Consider the following 19,888-nt stretch of genomic DNA (forward strand, 5'->3'; position numbering starts at 1 on the left):
GCAAGGGCCTAATCCATTCGGCCACCGTTAACCGCGAGAGATACTGTTGAAATTTAAATATTTATTCTTTAAATGTTTTTAACATCTGTCAGAGTGATCTAATCACTATACGATAATCTGCGCATAAGAGTTAAATCGACCGACTTTTTATTTCAATTAAAAGTGCTCAACGATAAGAAACGAGTTTATATATATATATATATATATATATATATATATATATATATATATATATAGCTGGAAGAATAGCTGCAAAGAGGACAAATCAGAGAAATTGGATTGTTGCTGGCACGTTACATCCATTGTGTTGGGGACTACGTTGATCAATAAGGTGTCAATATAACCGCAATTTACTAAACTAATTCTAGGATTATAAAAAAAATATTGGAATTACCAAATATACAGATCAAAATAAGCATAAAAAAAGCATCAAAGCAATCCCGAGCAAGGTTGGCTAATACTGCTAGTATATATATATATATATATATATATATATATATATATATATATATATATATACTAGCAAAAGTACCCGTCGTTTACTGGGTTCAAACACAGCCTACAGAAAATGGACTGATTTATGAAAGTATGATAGGTTATGAAAAGGAAGGGTTATAAAGAGATCGCTTCGAATTTGGGGTTATCAAAACCAAAGCAAAATATGATGAAAGTAAAAATAAAATAGATAAACTCCATAATTTTTTATACCATACCTGTTCACACTGAAACACCCATCACAATATTCTCTGGGTCTATATTAAAAAAAACTTGTTAAACTTTGTGATATATTTACATTCTATGGAGGTCAGGTGCGAACTACACCCCATAATTTTATTATACCATATTTCTTCAAACTGAAACATAATTATCAAAGTATACTTACGCAGATAGATATGAAAAGTCTTTATTAAAGTTTGTGCCTATTTCCATTCTATGGAGGCCAGGCGCGAATGCAAACCCCACAATTTTATACCATCCCTATTTAAGTTAAAACATACTTATCAAAGTATGATGTACATCTATATCAAAAAACACTTGTAAACATTTTTTTTAATTTTTTATTTTTTATTTCCATACTTTGTGAACCAGGCGCGTAAGCAGACCCCGCAATTTTAATGAATCATTATTATGCCAGATTTCACATACCCATTCCTGTGTCTCGATACATCTTCTATCATTATATGTAATCAGTTTTTTAAATAGTCAATCATATAGGAGCCTATTCGTGACCAGACACACATTCAGCTTTATATGTGTGTGTGTGTATATATATATATATATATATATATATATATTACAATGGAAAATGCGAGCATATTGCAGCATTAAAAATTGATTATATGTTATAAATTGAATTTAAAAAATAATTCTTAATGATGCAATATTTTAAGTTATAAATTTATTATATATTTTACGAATATATCTTGTCCTTTTCCAGTTTTAACAACTAGTCCTTTACTTTTTCATGTTTAACCTAACCATGTTACTTTTCATGATCGCATTTTTTATTGTAACTCATGGTTTCTCCAGGCTTCCAATAAATCCACTTGTTCTTTGTTTAATTTCAGTCTGTAATAACAAGGTACGGCACTCGTCTGCTTTCAATAAACTCCCCCCCCCCAATTATCTCCCGTTCATGCTTTTATTCTCTCTGTTTCAATTGTTACTTCTCTTTTCGAGACAGCGGTGAATTAGTAGCAACTGTAGTCGCTGAAGCGACGTAGATGCTATGGAAACCAGTCATAAAAAGCGTCGCTCACCTTACAGATTTTGAACATCAGAAAATTCATCATAACTTTTGTTTTACTGAACGAAAATTGAATTTTATTTCACAATAAAGCTGATAAGAAGGTGATCTATAAACTGTACGAATTGTTTGAAATTTGGTCGAAAAATGAGTGAGCGGTGAAGCTTTAAAGCAGTTCTAAATGACTAAAACTGCCACTTAACCATATATTCAAACACAGTAGTGTTTGAATGATATCCTACTTGTGAAATTCGACTTTGTTCTTGTTAGTTGGATGACCACACTCTTTGTTTGAGACTAAGTAGGTTCATCCCATAATCGGGTTTCGCCGCGGTTGGTTTGATCTGTGTTGGTTAATAGATTTTCTTGTGTTGTGCATTTGCTCAAGTGGCAGAGTACTCGCCTCATATGCGAGAAATTCCGGTTTCGAATCCAGAGTTCGGATGTCTAACTGATGAGCCTAAATGATGGCGAAACTAGAGTGTTGAACTTCCGGTTTGTTGACTTCCATGATTCTTGTGAGCTGCAACGTTGCTCGACTGTGTATATATATATATATATTTTACCATTTTTGGATTTTTACCCTTCACCGGACTATCCATTCATGTGAAATCTTTTTATTATTTTTCTTTTGCCTGCTGTTCCCCTCACCTCACCTTTTTTTGTAACCAAGTAAGATCTTTGACTTACTTGTAGTTTCATTAAACACTTTTATATGCAAAATCCGATCCTGCATTTTGCTAATTCCTGCCCTCTGATGAGAAGGAGTGTATTTCTTCGAAACTCCGCGGATTAAGAACTATCCACTTATCTTGTGCTTCCTATTTTAAAATTAAATATGTTTTTAACTCTTTTTCAAGATGTCTTTTAACATATTTTATTAATCATTTGTTCATATATATATATATATATATATATATATATATATATACTAGAAGTTCAGCCCGGCTTTGCTCGGGCCCTATGTACTGTTTATAACTGTATGTGCATATATAAGTTTGACTCATGTCCAGGTAACCTACATCTAAAATTTCAAAATTGGCAGAGGAATTTGGAAGAGTCTGCAAAGGTCAACTCTTTCAACTTTGACCTCTTGGCAGCCTAATTTTCGCCCAAACACGGATTTAAAAGGCATGTTGCATGTTTAAATACTCTTTATGTAAAATTTCACATGTTGAGACCCAAAATTGGCTTAATAGCTTTTCAGAGACCGCAGAGGTCAAATATTTTTAACTTTGACCTCTTGGCAGCCAAATTTTCGGACAAAAACCGATTAAAAAGCTTGTCCAATATCTGAACACGCTTTATGTAAAATTTCAAATGTTTAGACCAAAAATTAGCCGAGTAATTTGGTAGATACCGCAGAGGTCAAACTTTTTAAAACTTTGGCCCCAATTTTGACTCCTTAATATTTATACGTTTGGGATCAAGTCAAATTAAAAAGTTGATCCATATCCAAGTAACCTACATCTAAAATTTCAAGTGTTTAGACTCCAAATTAGCGGAGGAGTTTGGTAGAGTTTTTAAAGTTGAATTTTGACCCATTGACAGCCAGATTTCTAGCTAAAAACAGACTGAAAAGATTTTCCCAAATCTCAATACCCCTTATGTCAAATCTCGAGTATGTAGACTGAAAATTGACAGAGTAGTTTGGTAGGATAATGTACAGATACAGACCATTTCACTTTTATAGATATATAGGTAGAGAGAGACAGATATGCAGGGGAAAAGAGACAGATGGACAGAAAGAGATAGAGACCTGAAGAGAGATAAAGAGGAGAGACAGAAAAGATATATATATTAGTTATTTTGAAAAAAATGATTCTAGCAGAGTGCTCTATTATAAGGAAACATTTCTCAAAATAACAGTGTAATATTTATATTTTTATTTTCAGAAAGATGAGATGTCGTCAGTTTCAAACCTGATAATTAGAAACCGTTTTAGGTACCCATATAAAGCTCTCTTCAGCCGATCTTTCTTATCTGTTTGCCAGATATTGGGACCTAAATTGGTTCCCTATTATCAGATTTGAAACCGACGGTACCGATGACTTATCTAAACATTCTAATAGTATATATATATATATATATATATATATATATATATATATATATATATATATATAGGAAGAGAGATGGGGAGAGAGACGTGATAACTAAAAAGTTTGTAACAGTGCATTGTCTCAGCCAGAGAGCAGCCACTTAAATAGTCCTTGTCTCCGTTTCAAGTCGCGAGATAACGAAGCGAGTTTGATCTGTGGCGGCTGGCTCTCACGACAAACCGAAAGTGCCAAGCACTCCTTGACCCAATTCAGCCAGTGAACAAGACCCTCCTATTAGCGCCGCGTTATCTGTCGAATTAGCAGATCAGACTCGAATTTCAAATTTATACACTGTGAATTAAATGCACCCAATATTAATGTAGCTATGCATTTCACGAGGGTCGTTCCAAAAAAGTAAATTTTTAAAAGCAATAAAATATATAAACAAGATCAAAGTGTAGTATCTGTTCTTCACATGCTGCACTACACGTTTTTGGTCTCTGTTAATAGAGGAGAAATCCTTCATGACTGATACGTTTTTTATTTTTATTACTGACCAGAGTGCCCCTTTTGGGGGAGCTGGTCGCCCCCCCTCACATTAAAAACACACCTCATGTCTAACTTTGTCTTCGTGGGAAAGTAAAACAAAATAAAAATAAATAAAAAAAAAACTCACACACTAAAACGCTAAAGAACTACAAAGATGGGAGTTGTACTATTAAAACGGGCAACGTTTTGTTTCTATTTTCTTACATAGTCACCATCATTCTCAATGCACGTTTGCCAGCGATGAATAACGCCTCGGTTGTCAAAGTCCAGAGCACGCTTTATCACTCACATCTCTGTCGTCACTCTGAAATCGACGAACCCATCTCCTAACTGTGCTGACATCAACTGCGTCAGCTTCATAAACATTCAACAGGCACCTGTGAATTTTTATCGGTTCAGTTTTTCCTGTGCGAAGCAAATCAATGACACGTCTCTGCTTCTGACGCAGGTCCATGACAAGAGTTGTTTTCTTAGAGCCTCATACCGCCAGAGAGATTAAATTTTCAGGTAATGAATGCAAAAAATCACTCATAACAATGCAAATATAAATATACAATCTCCCTCTGGTCTATTCGAGTGGAATAAATATTAGGAGGCATTACTTCTGGAGCGCCCCTTTATATATATATATATATATATATATATATATATATATATATATATATATATATTATTTTAAAAATATAATTATCCACTGACACGTGTTTCGTCGTCCACGAGTGGCTGAATCTAGCGATATATATATATATATATATATATATATATATATATATATATATATATATATATATATATATATATATATATATAGTGTGTGTGTATAAGCTGAACGTGTCTGGTCACGAATAGGCTCCTATATGGTTGGCCCATATGGTTCACATATAAAGATAGAAAATGTATGGAGACACAGGAATGGGTATGTTTGATCTGGCATAATAATGATTCATTAAAATTGCGGGGTCTGCGTACGCGCCTGGTCCACAAAGTATGGAAATAAAAAATTTTAAAATTAAAAAAAAAAAAACATTTACAATTGTTTTTGATATAGATGTAAATAATACTTTGATAAGTATGTTTTAACTTAAATAGGGATGGTATAAAATTGTGGGATCTGCATTCGCGCCTGGCCTCTATAGAATGGAAATAGGCACAAACTTTTATAAAGACTTTTCATATCTATCTGCGTAAGTATACTTTGATAATTATGTTTCAGTTTGAAGAAATATAGTATAATAAAATTATGGGGTGTTCATTCTTGTCTGACCTCCATAGAATGTAAATATATCACAAAGTTTAACAAGTTTTTTTAATATAGATCCACAGAATATTGTGATAGGTGTTTCAGTGTGAACAGGTATGGAGTAATAAATTATGGAGTTTATCTATTTTATTTTTACTTTCATCATATTTTGCGTTGGTTTTGATACCCCAAATTCGAAGCTATCTCTTTACAACCCTTTCTTTCCATAACCTATCATACTTTCATAAATCAGAGTCCATTTTCCGCAGGCTGTTTTTGAACCCAGTCAACGACGGGTACTTTTGCTAGTATATATATTTCCCCCAAACCTTGGGCTTTGATGCAGGGAGACTAAAACTTGCTGCTATGGTTTCAAATGATCTGAAATAACAGTAAGGGGAGACTTGATTCCAAATATTTCTCATGTTATATCTCCCCTCTTTTGAAAATAGGATACGATTATGAATATCTCCATTCTCAAATATTTTTTGTACACTTTGAAATTTACTTTGTGTTTGAAAACCAAAGAGATAGGAGATATAACATATGAGAAATATGACTGAACCAACTGAACCATGACACTTGACTTTTGCATTTAAACTTTAATTCAAGTCATTATAAATAAAAATAATTCTATAAAATAAACAGTAGGTTCTCTACAGTGCAATATAGACTACAATGCATTATGGACTAAATCACTGCGGGGAGGCATGTGAAGCTTCCTCCTGGTGCACCGCGATGGATCCCCAACTAGAGCACGTAACCAATCGATTTGATTGAAAATTGCCAATTCCACAGATTTCGATGACAATGAAAGTATGGCGCAGAATGTTCGTTGATCCTCATTGAATACCGGACAACGTCGGGTCTCCCTACTAGTTGTTAATGCAGATGACATTTTCTGCGATATTTGACTTTCTGAAAGTTGTTCACTCAATAGCATGTGCATTCAATACGAGCAGAAACAAAGGTTAAAAGCGTAGAGGAACATTTAAGTAGAGTCTTTTTTCGGGGGCGTTGAATGTTATCGAATTGCTAAGAAAGAACAGCCGTTTACATAACCCAGAAGCTGCCAATGTAAAGTCGGTTTTAGCATGGGTCACAAACTTCCCTCCACTCTCTTGTGTAGAGAATGGATGACTGGGCTCTAACATTATCACTAATGTTATTAATGTTATAATTTCGGCTCTTTCCCAGTTTACTGGCGTCTAAGCATCCTCTCCTGTTTTCTCCATGCTTCATCAATTGAGTGTGAGTATAGAGGGGCTTAAGTTTTAATCCCACCTCTGTCACCATATTACGTTCATGGGTTAGTATCAGAATGAAGACGACACGTAACCAAGTGCAATCGCAGCTTTGTTGAACGGCCATCTTACCAGGAAAAGTCCTCCTTTTTTTTGTATTTTTGTCTATTTTGGCACAGGAATCACCACCTATCAAAGCCCGGAGGCCACTCGAGGATAAGGGTTACTGGGTATACATTAGTCACTGTGATTATAGCGTAGTAAACATAAATAGTGGGAATTTTGTAAATTGAATTACTTAGGGAGACGGTTCACCAGGAACTTGTTTACGTTGGACTTGAAGACAATCAGATTGTAGTCAGCTAGAAAGCAGGCAATCGGAAGAGAGTTCCACAAGCTTGCAGTTCTAAGAAAAAAGCTTTGTTCATGGAATTTGCATTTAGGTTTAGGCACAGATAAAGTGTGTGGGAAATTATTGATAGTGGTTTTGGCTAGACGAGTGTATTTTTTTGAATGTTTGGCGACGGAGGAACATAGATTGAAGCTCAGCTGAGCACTTGCCACGAAAATAACGACAAAGTAGAGCCAGCCTCGCAACGTCTCTTCTGTGGGTTGGTTGATTGGTTGGTTGTTTTACGGCATATCAACCCTTTTCAGGTTATTTAATGCCGAATACAAAGATTTTTAAGAAAAATTTTTAATAGAATATATTTGTTGTTTTCAAGTCGGTTTCTATTTAACTCATAGTTGGAACCCTAACAGGCACTACCACTCCGGGTCAGAGTGGACCTGGGAGCTATGGTAATTAAAGGGTGGCTCCACACTCCCCAAAGCCCGCAAGCTGGGGCCTCACCACTGGATATAGTTTAAGGTCATATCCAGGACCAATCTTCCGTGGGAAAGAGGTTGCAGGGAAGAGAAAGGGGCATCTCCCACTAAGCTACGAAGTCTATTTTTAACTTTGTCAATGCAGGGTAAGCTGCTTCTAGAAAGGGGGGGGGATAGAGAGGGCAGTGGTGGAGGTTTGGTTATACATAAATTTTTGAAAATTTGTTATAAAAAAAAAAAAAAAAAAAGTTTTCTCCTGTAACTTTTGGTGCTTATGTAGAATTACATGTGAGTAAAAAAAAAAAAAATTTTTTTAATACAGAAAATTGTTTCATAATGTACATGTCACGGAACGAAGATGCCGTATTCCAAAAATCACGTAAATTGATCAAGTATTTTTAAAACTCTTTATGATCTAAATTATGATGTGGATGATTAAATAAAATTTGTTAATTTTAGTTAGTTTAAAGAATAATAATACTATAATTGCACAAAAAGAAAGACAAAACCTTTGGGGGCAAAATGTCCAGAGGGGTCTGAAATTCGAGTCTCGTTTTCGTTTGGAAAGTGTTAGGTCACGTGGTGCTCGGCCGACAGTTTCACAAAAGAAAATTAACCTTTTCAATGAACATGGATATTAACTTGAAAATACTATTTGAAAAATAGCGCGGTAACATAGACGCATAAGCACCCTAAAAACTTATCCATGTAGGTAGAAGAGTAACTTATCTTTCCTTTGGCAGCATTTATTTGTTACATTTTTGGGGTGGAGGTTTTTTTGGGGTTTTTTTTTTTTACATAGGCATCACCACATTATCAAGGCCAAGAGGCCACTCAAGGATAAGGGTTAAAGAGTGTACAGTAGAAATTGGACATTATAGTAATCATTAGTAATAAAAATTTGGTAAAGTTGATAACTTATATGGAACGGCTCATCAAGAACTTATTTACGTTAGACTTGAAGACAACCATATTGTAGTCAGCCGGAAAGCAGGAAAACAATTCCACAGGCGTGCAGTTCTAATAAAAAAGCTTTGTTCATGGAATCTACGTTTAGGTTTAGGCACAGATAAAGAGTGGGGGGAATTATTGATAGTGTTTACAGCTAGACGAGTGTTTCTTGTGAAAGTTTGGCGAGGGGGGACCATAGACTGAAGCTCAGTCGAACACTTTCCATGAAAATAACGATACATCAGAGACAAACTTGCAACATCTCTTCTGTGAGATAAAGGTTGTAAGGAAGAGAAAAGGACATCTCCTACGAGGCTACGAAGTCTATTTTGAACTCTATCAAGGCAGGCCAAGTCCTTTCTAGCAGCTCCTGCCCAGATGTGGCAACAGTATTCCATCCTTGGACGTACCTGGCTCTTATATAGATAGAGAATAGCATCAGCAGTGAGATATCTACCGGATCGATAGAAAGATCCCACCATTTTTCCAGCGGCCTTGGCAACAGATTTGATGTACGTGTTCCATTTAAGATCAGGAGTAATGGTCAAGCCAAGAAGTTTGTCAAAACTTGAGGCCTCCTGAAGACGAGAGCCATTCATTTCAATTGATGTCAGATGTGGATCAGAATGTTGATGATGTAAAGAGAGAAGCTTGGTTTTTGATGCATTAAAAGTAACCAGCCATTCTTTACCCCATTGTACTACGTGCTCAAGATCAGAGGAGAGAGAATTGGAGAGAACTTGGTCGTTTACTGTCTTAGATGTGCTACCATAAATGGTAGTGTCGTCAGCATAGATGTCTACAAATGATGTAAGGATGTGATTTGGAAGATCATTAATGTAGATCAGGAAAAGAGTTGGGCCCAGGATGGATCCCTGAGGGACACCGGCATTAATACTGTGAGCTTCTGATTTTTGCCCCTCAACTACTACTCTTATGAACCTATCAGAAAGAAATGATTTAATAATTGAGAAGACATTTCCAGCAATACCATAGCTAGAGATCTTATGAAGTAAACCTTTATGCCATACCCTATCAAAGGATATGTCAAGAGCAATTGCCCTAGAAAGGTTGCCTCCGTCGAGAGATTTGCTAATCCTATGAGATATAACTGTAAGCACATCTGCTGTAGATCTAGCAGAACGGAAACCATATTGAGTGTCACTAAGAAGGTTATTTTTGTTGAGATGGTTGATTACTTCTGTATTTAATACAGATTCCAGCAACTTACTCATGACGCACAGGAGACTTATTGGCCTGTACTGAGAGGGGGATGAGCGATCACCTGAATTCTTAAATACAGGGCATACTGATGAAATTTTCCAGGGAGATGGAAAATTATTCTCCTTAAGACAACGTTTAAACAGTTTTGTAAGTATGGGTTACAAAGATAGCGTCATGCTGTCAAACCTTTGGAGTCCCAAGAATAGCTCAAAACGTCGGGAAAAAATTGGGGTGGGGGTATTTTGTAAGCTTTCATGGGAGGGGCTGAATGCCAGCACGGATCAAAATAAAAGAGGCTATGTCATTTGTTGTGACACTGTCGACCGAGTAACGCGTGACCTAACGTTTCCCAAACTAAAAACAAGGCTCAAATTCAAGACCCCTCTGCGTTATTTGCATCAACCTTTCTTTTTTTTTATACAAACAAAAGCGTTTATTCAACTATCGACACAGTTGTTTTTTTTATTTGTTTTTTTTTTTTACAAGGGGCCTCACCACTTATAAAGGCCCAAAGACTATTCGAGGATAAGAGTTAATGAAACAATTTGATTATTTAAGGGGTGCTCGACAAGAACTTGTTTTCATTGGACTTTAAAACGACCATGTTGTAATCAGCTGCAAAAAGGGCAAAGGGAATAGTTCCACAGGCGGGCAGTTCGAGGAAAGAAGCTTTGTTCATCTGCGTTTAGATTTAGGCACAGATAGAGAGGGGGGTTATTGATAGTGGTTGTAGCTAGTCGAGTGTTTTTGAGAAAGTTTGGCAATGGGGGGAGGAACCATAGATTAGAACTCAGTCGAGCATTTGCCATGAAAGTAACAATAGAGCAGAGACAGGCTCGGAACGTCTCTTCTGTGGGAAAGAGGCCGTAGGGAAGAGAAAGGGGCATCATCTAGGTTTTGAAGCCGGTTTTGAACTCTGTCAATGCAGTAGAGGACGCTCCGAGCGGCTTCTGCCTATCCTGGGACGTACTTGGCTCTTATACAGATGGAGGATTGCATCGGCAATGAGATACCTACTGGAACGGTAGAATAATCGAACTATTTTTCCAGCGATTTCAGCAACAGATTTAATGTGTTCCATTTCACATCAGCAGTTGAGCTCAATTCCAAAAGCTCATCAAAGCATGAATGCTTCCCCCAAACTAGAGCCATTCATATACGTGGAAAAAAGTTGAATATTTATGCCGAATACGGACTGTGCTTTTTTTTTTTTTAAGTTTAATTCAATCTTTTCAATATCCTTTTGTTTATTAAATTTAAGCTGAAAGAACGGAATATTTAAAAAAAACAAAAAAAACAAAAAAAAAACAAACAAACTTCCCTTACCATGTTAAGAATGGATTTCTAAATAATAACGTTATTATTTCAGCACGGTCCGTATCCTGCTTAAGTACCAAACGTTGGACAGTGTGTCTAAGTGAAGCAATGAAAATACATTATGAACAAATTAGGCATACAACCCGCTTTAATAATTTCCGGTTGATTCCGTAAGTCGCAACAGAAAACATTCAGGCCGATATGGATTCCTTCCTATAGAAACATAAAATTAAAATATCTATTCCCGCCGGCACTCTCACACTAATTGGAGCGCCTCAAGTAACAGTAATAATATTCCCCCGCATTCGCTTCTAAATTGACGTGATGCTTGAGGCCATTGATAAAGGCACAAATACATGGAAAACAGGGGAGATAAATCAGTGTGTCATTTCCAAGTTTCCCCCAATTAATGGCGAATCGAAAAAGAAAAATCAAAACAGAAAACAAACAAAAAAATAATAAAGCATTTATATTTTCAAGTAGTTTTATTGCTCTTTATTTAATTTTAAAATTTCAGTTTTTCCGAGCTGAATTTGGAAAAAAAAAAAAAAAAAAAAAAAAAAATGGCGGCATCTTCTTTGGAAGAAGCAAGCCTCGTTTTTGAATAATTTTGGTATTTTTTACGAGAGTACCGAGCGTACTATAAACACTCCAACGTCCCCATGTTAAGAACGGCTTTCGAGATTGGGGATGTTTATTCTTAAAGCCGTTCTTAAGCATGGGGAGGTTGAGGTGTTTATACTAAGTTGGGTACTCTCGTAAAAAAATATAAAAAAAAGCAAAGCACCTGTAAACCTTGAATTTAAAACGAGGCTTGCTTCTTCCAAAGAAGAAGATGTTGCCATTTTTTTTTTTCAACTCCGCCCGGAAAAACTAAATTAAATATAGATGAGATTAAATAAAGAGCCATAAAAACTACTCGAAAACTAAAACAAATGAGCCGTGTAGGTATAAAATTAACTTTCATTGGCTACGGTAACGTTTATTTCTATATAATTTTTTTCTTTTTTTTTTTTTTTTTGCACCTGTACAGTTTAATCAACGCATTAAAAATGAAAATATCGAAAAAGGTTATATTGTACGCATCCGTTTTGGACTGAAGATATCCGAAAAAAAAAAAAAAAAAAAAAAGGTAGCCATCTTGAAATTTTTTGAACACGCCACGGGGAGATAACTCAATTTAAAGAGCCGACACCCCCTCCCCTATCTTTAATACTACCTTTTCTTCCTAAAAATCGAACCTTTTGCTCTGTATCAAATTGTTTTTTCGCTGTACAAGAAAAATAATTTTAAAAAAATACTTGATGGAATTAAGTGGATTTTTTTTTTTTCGGAGAACTTCATTCCATACCGGTTACGTACAATTTAAACTTTTTTCGATATTTTCATTTTCTGATAACTCGATTAAACTGTACAAGTACCATTTTTTTTTTTTTTTCGTTGTAGTCGTTTGTTGGCTTCTCTAAATACCCTAACAGCTGGTTCGGACATTATTAATTTCATACCCATCCAGAGTCTCCCCCTCCCCTTTGAGTATCCGTGTTGGGGTTGGGAGGGATTTCTGTTTTGAACTCAACCTTGGGTCACATCATGCCCCGACTAGAATGTGAATAAACCCAAGCTGGTATCTATTTGCTTTCGACAACAGCAAAGTATGACACAAGGCCGGAAGATCGAAAAAGCTAGCTCCTTTGAGGGAGGGAGGTACTCTGTCTAGGTACAAAAAATAGCCATTAACCTGGTGGGGGCGCCTCCGTTGAACCATAACCCACTTCCACAAAAAGAGAACATGAGGTTATATTGAAGCGGTTTGCTCCCATAGTTTAATGACTAATTAAGTCTGATTTTCCAAACGCAATCACCGTGTTAATTTGTTAGATTTCAGGGATTTTTTATTTACTTTTTATTTAGCAAATTTATTTTTCTGATTTTTTTCGGATTATAAATAAAGCATACTCTCCTTCAACTTATCACTAACCCTAAGTTCGAGTGGCAACGTTTTTTTTTGTTTTTTTTACTAAATATAATCAAAAATTTAGAAATCCACAAAAAAAAATCAGAAAAGTTATACAGTAGATTACTTTGCCTTGTCACCGCTTAGAAAACCAGACAAAACGTCGGTAATTGTTTAGAATTTAAACTAAACAAAACATGCTTTTGTCGAAGTAAATATCCGCGATTAGTCGGAAACTAATGAGACGTTTTATCTAACTGAAATCCGTGAAAAAAAAAAAAAAAATTCATGGCAGACGACAAATAAAAATAACGTGAAACGTAACTACGAATGGTTGATCGTGACCGTTATTTCTAACCTAACCCATGTACTAATTAACTGCTTGTTGATGACTGCGTCCCTTTACCGCCCTCCCAATAAAAATGAATTTTTGGTGGTAATGCACTTACTGATCCGCACAATTTTTTAATATTATTTTCAAGTTTAATTAAAGTTTTGATATGTTTTTATTAAATTATAAAGTTAAAGTATATAATAGGCACAAAACACACTCCCCCATATTAAGAATCGCTTTCTAAATAACGTTATTTCAGCACGGATCATTAAGTGCATTGGTACCGATCCTTTTCTTTAATTATTAAACAAAAATTCTTCATAAATAAAAATACATCCAGGGGAGTGTCATTTTTATTTTATGTTTAATTACGACGGTTCGGTTTGACTTGTGCAGTTTACTAACCATGCTGAACTAAAGTTATTATTTAGAAAGCCATACTTAAAATTGGCAAGAAGCTGCTATGTTAACTATTCTGTACTTTCACCTAACAATTTTATAAATAAAGGGTACTTATGCAATGTACACATTTTGGCGGTCCTGAACGAGAATGACCCACCTATATATTAGAACACAATCTATATATCTAAGTGGACGTGTGTGTGTGTGTACATTTCCCTACGCAATAACTCTCAATTTTAAGTCTACAGACTCGAAATTTGACATGCAGGGTACTGAGATTTGGGAAAATCTTTGCGATCGGTTTTCGGCCAGAAATTTGGCTGTTAAGGGATCAAAGTTCAACGATTTGACCTTTGTTGAACTCTACTAAACTCCTCCGCCAATTTTGGGTCTAAACACTTGAAATTTTAGATATAGGTTCCTTGGACATGGATCTAATTTAGTATTACGATTTCTCAAATTTCGTCCTAATAGCGTAAAAACGCCAATAATATTTTTCCAGCACGATCCGTATTCTGCATAAATACCCAATAAGTTAAAAGATACTGTAAAAAATAAATAAATAAATAAATAAAATAAGGTAAAATGTCAAAATTCTTTCCAACTAAAAAACAAAAACAAAAACAACAAAAAAATCTTTACAATGACGACTTTGGTAGGTTCTCGGCGATGCTGAAAACGAATATAACATTTAAAAGTGACGCAGAGAAATAGTTTTCATGATATGAAGAAATTACTTTTTCAAGACGTGAGGGATTACTTTTCTATATAAATTTAACGTAAAATGAGCACCAACTTTCTAGCCACTTAATTTTGTTTGTTTGTCTTTTGGGTTACCTGAAAGCTTTTTTTTTTTTTGGTAAATTTTTACATTCCACCTTAACAATCATCTTTAAAATGGCGACTTAAGGAGGTTTTCGGGTATGCTGAAAACGAGTATCTCCTTTAAATTTGCCGCAAACAAGTAGTTTTCCGGATGTTATTCCTAATGTTATTTGTTTTCAGCATACCCGAAACCATGTATAAGCCGTCATTTTAAAAGGTGATTGTTAAGGCGGAAGAGTAAAAATTTACAAAAAAAAAAACTTTTAGGTAGTCTTCTTCCCCACCCCCTAAAAATATCATTAGATGGCCATAAAGTGTGTGCTCATTTTACATTAAATTTATATAGAAAAGTGATCCCCATATCGTGAAAAATATTTCTTTGCGCCATTTTAAGTGTTATATTCGTTTTCAGCACCCCCGAAAACCTATAAAAATTATCATTGTAAAGTGTTTTTTTTTTTTGTTTTTTTTTTTTTTTTTTAGTTGGAAAGAATTTTGACATTGACAAAAATAAATTAAACTTAAAAATCATGCTTAAAAAAAAAAAAAAACGGTCCGTATTCTGCACAAATATCGACTTTTTTTTTCGGCTGTTTAGGTAAATCTCATGCATCAAAAATCGGTTATGTTTGGTTCAAATTCTGTAGAAGCACAAAGTAGCCACTAAAATTTGGTAGCCATTTTGGGAGTCAACAGTTTCCATATAACCGGAGGTAATGCCTGGATGCACTTCCTATCACCCAGCCAATCTATAAAGGACAGCCTGGTGCTGTTAAACCAACACCTGATTTGTCGGATTCTCAACTGGTACGAAATATCCGGTTGTCCTTCTCTAGAAGATAGTCAACCCGAGCGATACCGAAATTTTGTAAATTCCTGTTAATAATTGAAATAATTTAAGTTTTACTTACCTGATGTATATATTAAACGAAGGTAAATTTAGTCCTGAGGTTTCATTCAAGTGGTACGAAGTAAAATTGATACAGAAGGTTTTTTCTTTCTTTTTTTTTAGACGTTGCAGCAAGTCTTTAGTGGTTTTTAAAAGATAAATAAACGAATGATATATATTTTTTTCTTCTTGTATTCAAGAAATCCGTGTTAATCCGTCAGTGGGAGTAGATATATTTACATATTCGCCAAAATCAAAAGTCGGGAAGAAATAAAACGACGATACTCCGTCATGTAAAAGAAAAAGTTCCGTAAAAAGAAGTCGCTTCGAGTGAGCGTAGAATTGTTATCAGGCGTTGTTTACAAGCGAGCACCGACCCACGCGCACTTGTCGGCTGAAGTTGCTAGATTTACTGTTGTTGGTAAGAAAGAAAGAAAGAAAAGGATGCCGAAAAGGCAGTGAGAGTTTTGTTTGTTGTTTTTTTTATTTTTGTTTTTCTTTTTTGTTTTACTATTAAAGAGGTGTATAGGGCATTTTTGAAGATGAAGAAACAGGGAGAAATAAGTCTGTGTTTGAGAGTTTTGATAAAAATTAAGTGCGTAAAGTTTTTGACGTAAAAAAGTTATATATATATATATATATATATATATATATATATATATATATATATATCCATTTCTATATATCATTTACATATATATATATCCGTTTATATATATATATATATATATATATATAAATATATATATATATATATATATATATATATATCATTCATATAAATATATATCCATTTATATATATCATTTTATTTTGGTGTTAATGTTTATATATATATATATATATATATATATATATATATATATATATATACATACATACATATTTGTAGTCATCGACATACAGTCCTCTTTCGTTGTATCACAACTCATCAGTGCCGCTAGACTAGCAGCTCTACCTACCCATTTATATATATACTAGCAAAAGTACCCGTCGTTGACTGGGTTCAAAAACAGCCTACAGAAAATGGACTCTGATTTATGAAAGTATGATAGGTTATGAAAAGGAAGGGTTGTAAAGAGATAGCTTCGAATTTGGGGATATCAAAACCAAAGCAAAATATGATGAAAGTAAAAATAAAATAGATAAACCCCATGATTTATTATACCATACCTGATCACACTGCAACACTTATCACAATATTCTTTGGATCTATATTAAAAAACCTTGTTAAACTTTGTGACATATTTTCATCCTATGGAGGTCAGGCGCGAACGAACACCCCATAATTTTATTATACTATATTTCTTCAAACTGAAACATAATTATCAAAGTATACTTACGCAGATAGATATGAAAAGTCTTTATTAAAGTTTGTGTCTATTTCCATTCTATGGAGGCCAGGCGCGAACGCAGACCCCACAATTGTATTATACCATCCCTATTTAAGTTAAAGCATACTTATCAAAATGTTCTTATGTACATCTATATCAAAAACCCTTGTAAACGTTTTTTTTTTTTTTTCATTTTTTTATTTCCATACTTTGGGGGTCAGGTGCGAACGCAGACCCCACAATTTTTATGAACTACCATTCTGCCAGATCAAACATACCAATTCCTGATCCTCGATACATCTTGTATCATTATATGTAATCATTTTTTTTTTTAAATAGTCAACCATATAGGAGCCTATTTGTGACCACACACACACGCGCGCAGACGTTCAGCTTTATATATATATATAAAATAAAATAAAAATTTGTTTTTCTATCTTATATTCAATTCTATCACCATTTAATTTTTTTTCCTCTTCTTCTTCCCTGATCTTTCTTATGTCTCGGCAGTCGTGTGAAAAGCATATCTTATTTTTCTTTTATTAATATTATTGGAATTTTCCCCTTTTCTTTTCTTTGTACATATTTGTGAATTATTCCATGGATTTCCGCCTTGTGGATTATTTTGGACCATCTTCCAATTAAGTGATTTCCTTGGATTTTACTTGTCCAAATGGAAACTCAATTAACTTTCTTGGAGTTATATTTTTGGATTATACCGTCATTGGATAATTTACTTTTCATCAGACTATCCATTCACGTGTAATCACCTTTTTCTTCACCATATACCCTCTGCTCCACTTTTTGTTATCAAGTAAGATCTTTGACTTACTTGTTGTTTCATCAAATACTTTTGCATGCAAAATCCGATCCCGCATTTTGATAATTCCTACCCTCTGATGAGAAGGAAAGTATTTCTCCGAAACTCCGCTGATTAAGGACTATCCACTCATCAAGTGTTTCCTTTTCAGATTAAATATGTTTTTAACTCTTTTTCAAAGTGTTTTTTTAACATGTTTTATTAACTTGTTTCTCATATATATATATATATATATATATATATATATATATATATATATATATATATATATATATATATATATAGATAGATAGATAGATAGATAGATAGATAGATAGATAGATATATTAGGTACGGGCAAAATGGACGGACAAAAATGGGGGACATAGTTTTGAAAGCCGATTTATCATAATTTTTTTTGTAGTTTTCCGACTATTTTTTGATTGTATTTGAAAGATTAAGGACTAAACTTAATTTCCAAAAGGAAGAAAATATTTGTACACGTGAAAAAAAAAAGAAGTTATGAAAATGTTTTCACGGCGAGCTAACCAATTCAGCTAAATTTTGAAGTTAAATAAATTCTTTGTAAAAAATCCTTTAAAAGATAAATATTAGTTTTCTGGGTCTATTTCAAAGATAATTAGTAAAGTAAAGTCCTAAGATATTGAATTAAATAATAAAAAAAAACACCTTGTTTGTACGAAACATAAATTAGTCCAAAACCGAGTGATTCTGCCGTTCGCAAAACTCAACAAACTAAAATTTTGTAAACACAAAAATTACGAAGGCCCAAAATTTCAGGCAGTCGAAACACTGTGAAAATGACGTCATGTAATTAAAATGGAGGAAGTTCTTTTTTTCCCCAGTCGCGCATCCGTACATTCCTTTTTTTGAACGTTTGTATTAATTTTTGCATTTTTTAATTTAATTATTTTTCTATGTTCCTATTTTTAAATGAATTTTTTTCGTAATTATTGTTCAATATTATATAAAAAAAATATGTTACGCCGAAAGTTTCACATTCTTGCGAGCAAGGAAATTATAAAAATCTTGCATATAAAAATTATGTGAAACCTGTAATTAAAAAAAAGTAGAAATATATTTTGCAATTATAATTTTTGTGTGTGAAAATATTAAATAAGCAATGCTTAATTCAATGGTAATATCGGTAGTTCGAGAAATTCATTTTTCTTCGAGTTATATAGAATGCATTAATACGGATTTAGGGGCTTTTTTTCGTAATGTTCCTTTAAAAATTATTTTATTTTAGTTTTATTGTTACAAATTACAATGTTTTATTTATATTAAAGAAAAATCAAAAATAAAGTCTTGCGTTTTTTATTTGACTATTGAAAATTATAAATTTAGTAAAGGTATTTTTTATTTAAACAAAATAATACATTTCCACTAAGATTTAAATAAAAATAATTAGTTTATTATATTTCACGATCATTATTTGATAAATACTGAAATTTCATTAAAATTGGTTAATTTCCTGATTTTTGATGATTTTTTTAAGTAAAGGGAGGGGTCAAAATGTTTATATATTTTGAGCATCGCCATTCATTTTGCCGTACCTAATATATATATATATATATATATATATATATATATATATATATATATATATATATATATATATACTAGCGTGGGTGCCCGGCGTTGCCCGGGTGTTTAGAGGTGTAGGTTGGGAAAAAAAGTGGTAGTAGGAAGGCAGGCTTGAACCCGTACCGCAATGGAGGAAAAGAACGAGGAAAAAACGTTACGATCACCGCCATACTGGAAGTGACGTAGGTTTAATTAAGGCTAGATAATCGAAAGAAAAAGGATGACTTTCGAAAATATCGGCGAAAAAAGTGACCCACCCCCTGTAGAAAAGTGCCCAGTTGAAGGGGAAGATATTAATGTTTTTAGCCAATATTCCGATATTTGTCGTCTGAAACGCCAAGCTTCAAAACGGTACTGATCTTGGTAAAATCCGTTGCTCCTGTCGAAAGTTTTAGGCAGACATGCAAACATACATACATACATACATTTATATATTGGAAACTCAAATTTTCGACCCGAACGAATTAAAAAGCTTGCCCTATCTCTGAATACCCTTCATGTAAAATTTCAAATATTTAGACCAGAAATTGTCAAATTTTTAAAAACTTTTACACCTATTATGATCCCTTAACATTTATTATTTTGGCTCAAATCAAGTTAT

The 19,888-nt window shown here is 33.8% G+C and overlaps 1 protein-coding gene across 2 annotated transcripts in view; it reads right to left on the minus strand.

Moving 5' to 3' along the window:
• LOC145261088 (septin-5-like) overlaps positions 1 to 15,963 on the minus strand; it is a 494,396-nt gene extending 478,433 nt beyond the window's left edge. Inside the window, exon 1 of one of the 2 annotated variants that reach the window (XM_080119270.1) lies at positions 15,569 to 15,963. The gene's annotated coding sequence lies outside the window, so the exon portion shown is untranslated. The remainder of the gene's footprint in view (positions 1 to 15,568) is intronic. The other variant, XM_080119272.1, reaches the window with a different exon arrangement.
• Between the last annotated feature and the right edge of the window lie 3,925 nt (positions 15,964 to 19,888).

Source organism: Euprymna scolopes, chromosome 37 (genome assembly GCF_053919585.1).
Source record: "Euprymna scolopes isolate OS-2025 chromosome 37, ASM5391958v1, whole genome shotgun sequence".
In the NCBI taxonomy this organism is placed as follows: Eukaryota; Metazoa; Mollusca; class Cephalopoda; order Sepiida; family Sepiolidae; genus Euprymna; species Euprymna scolopes.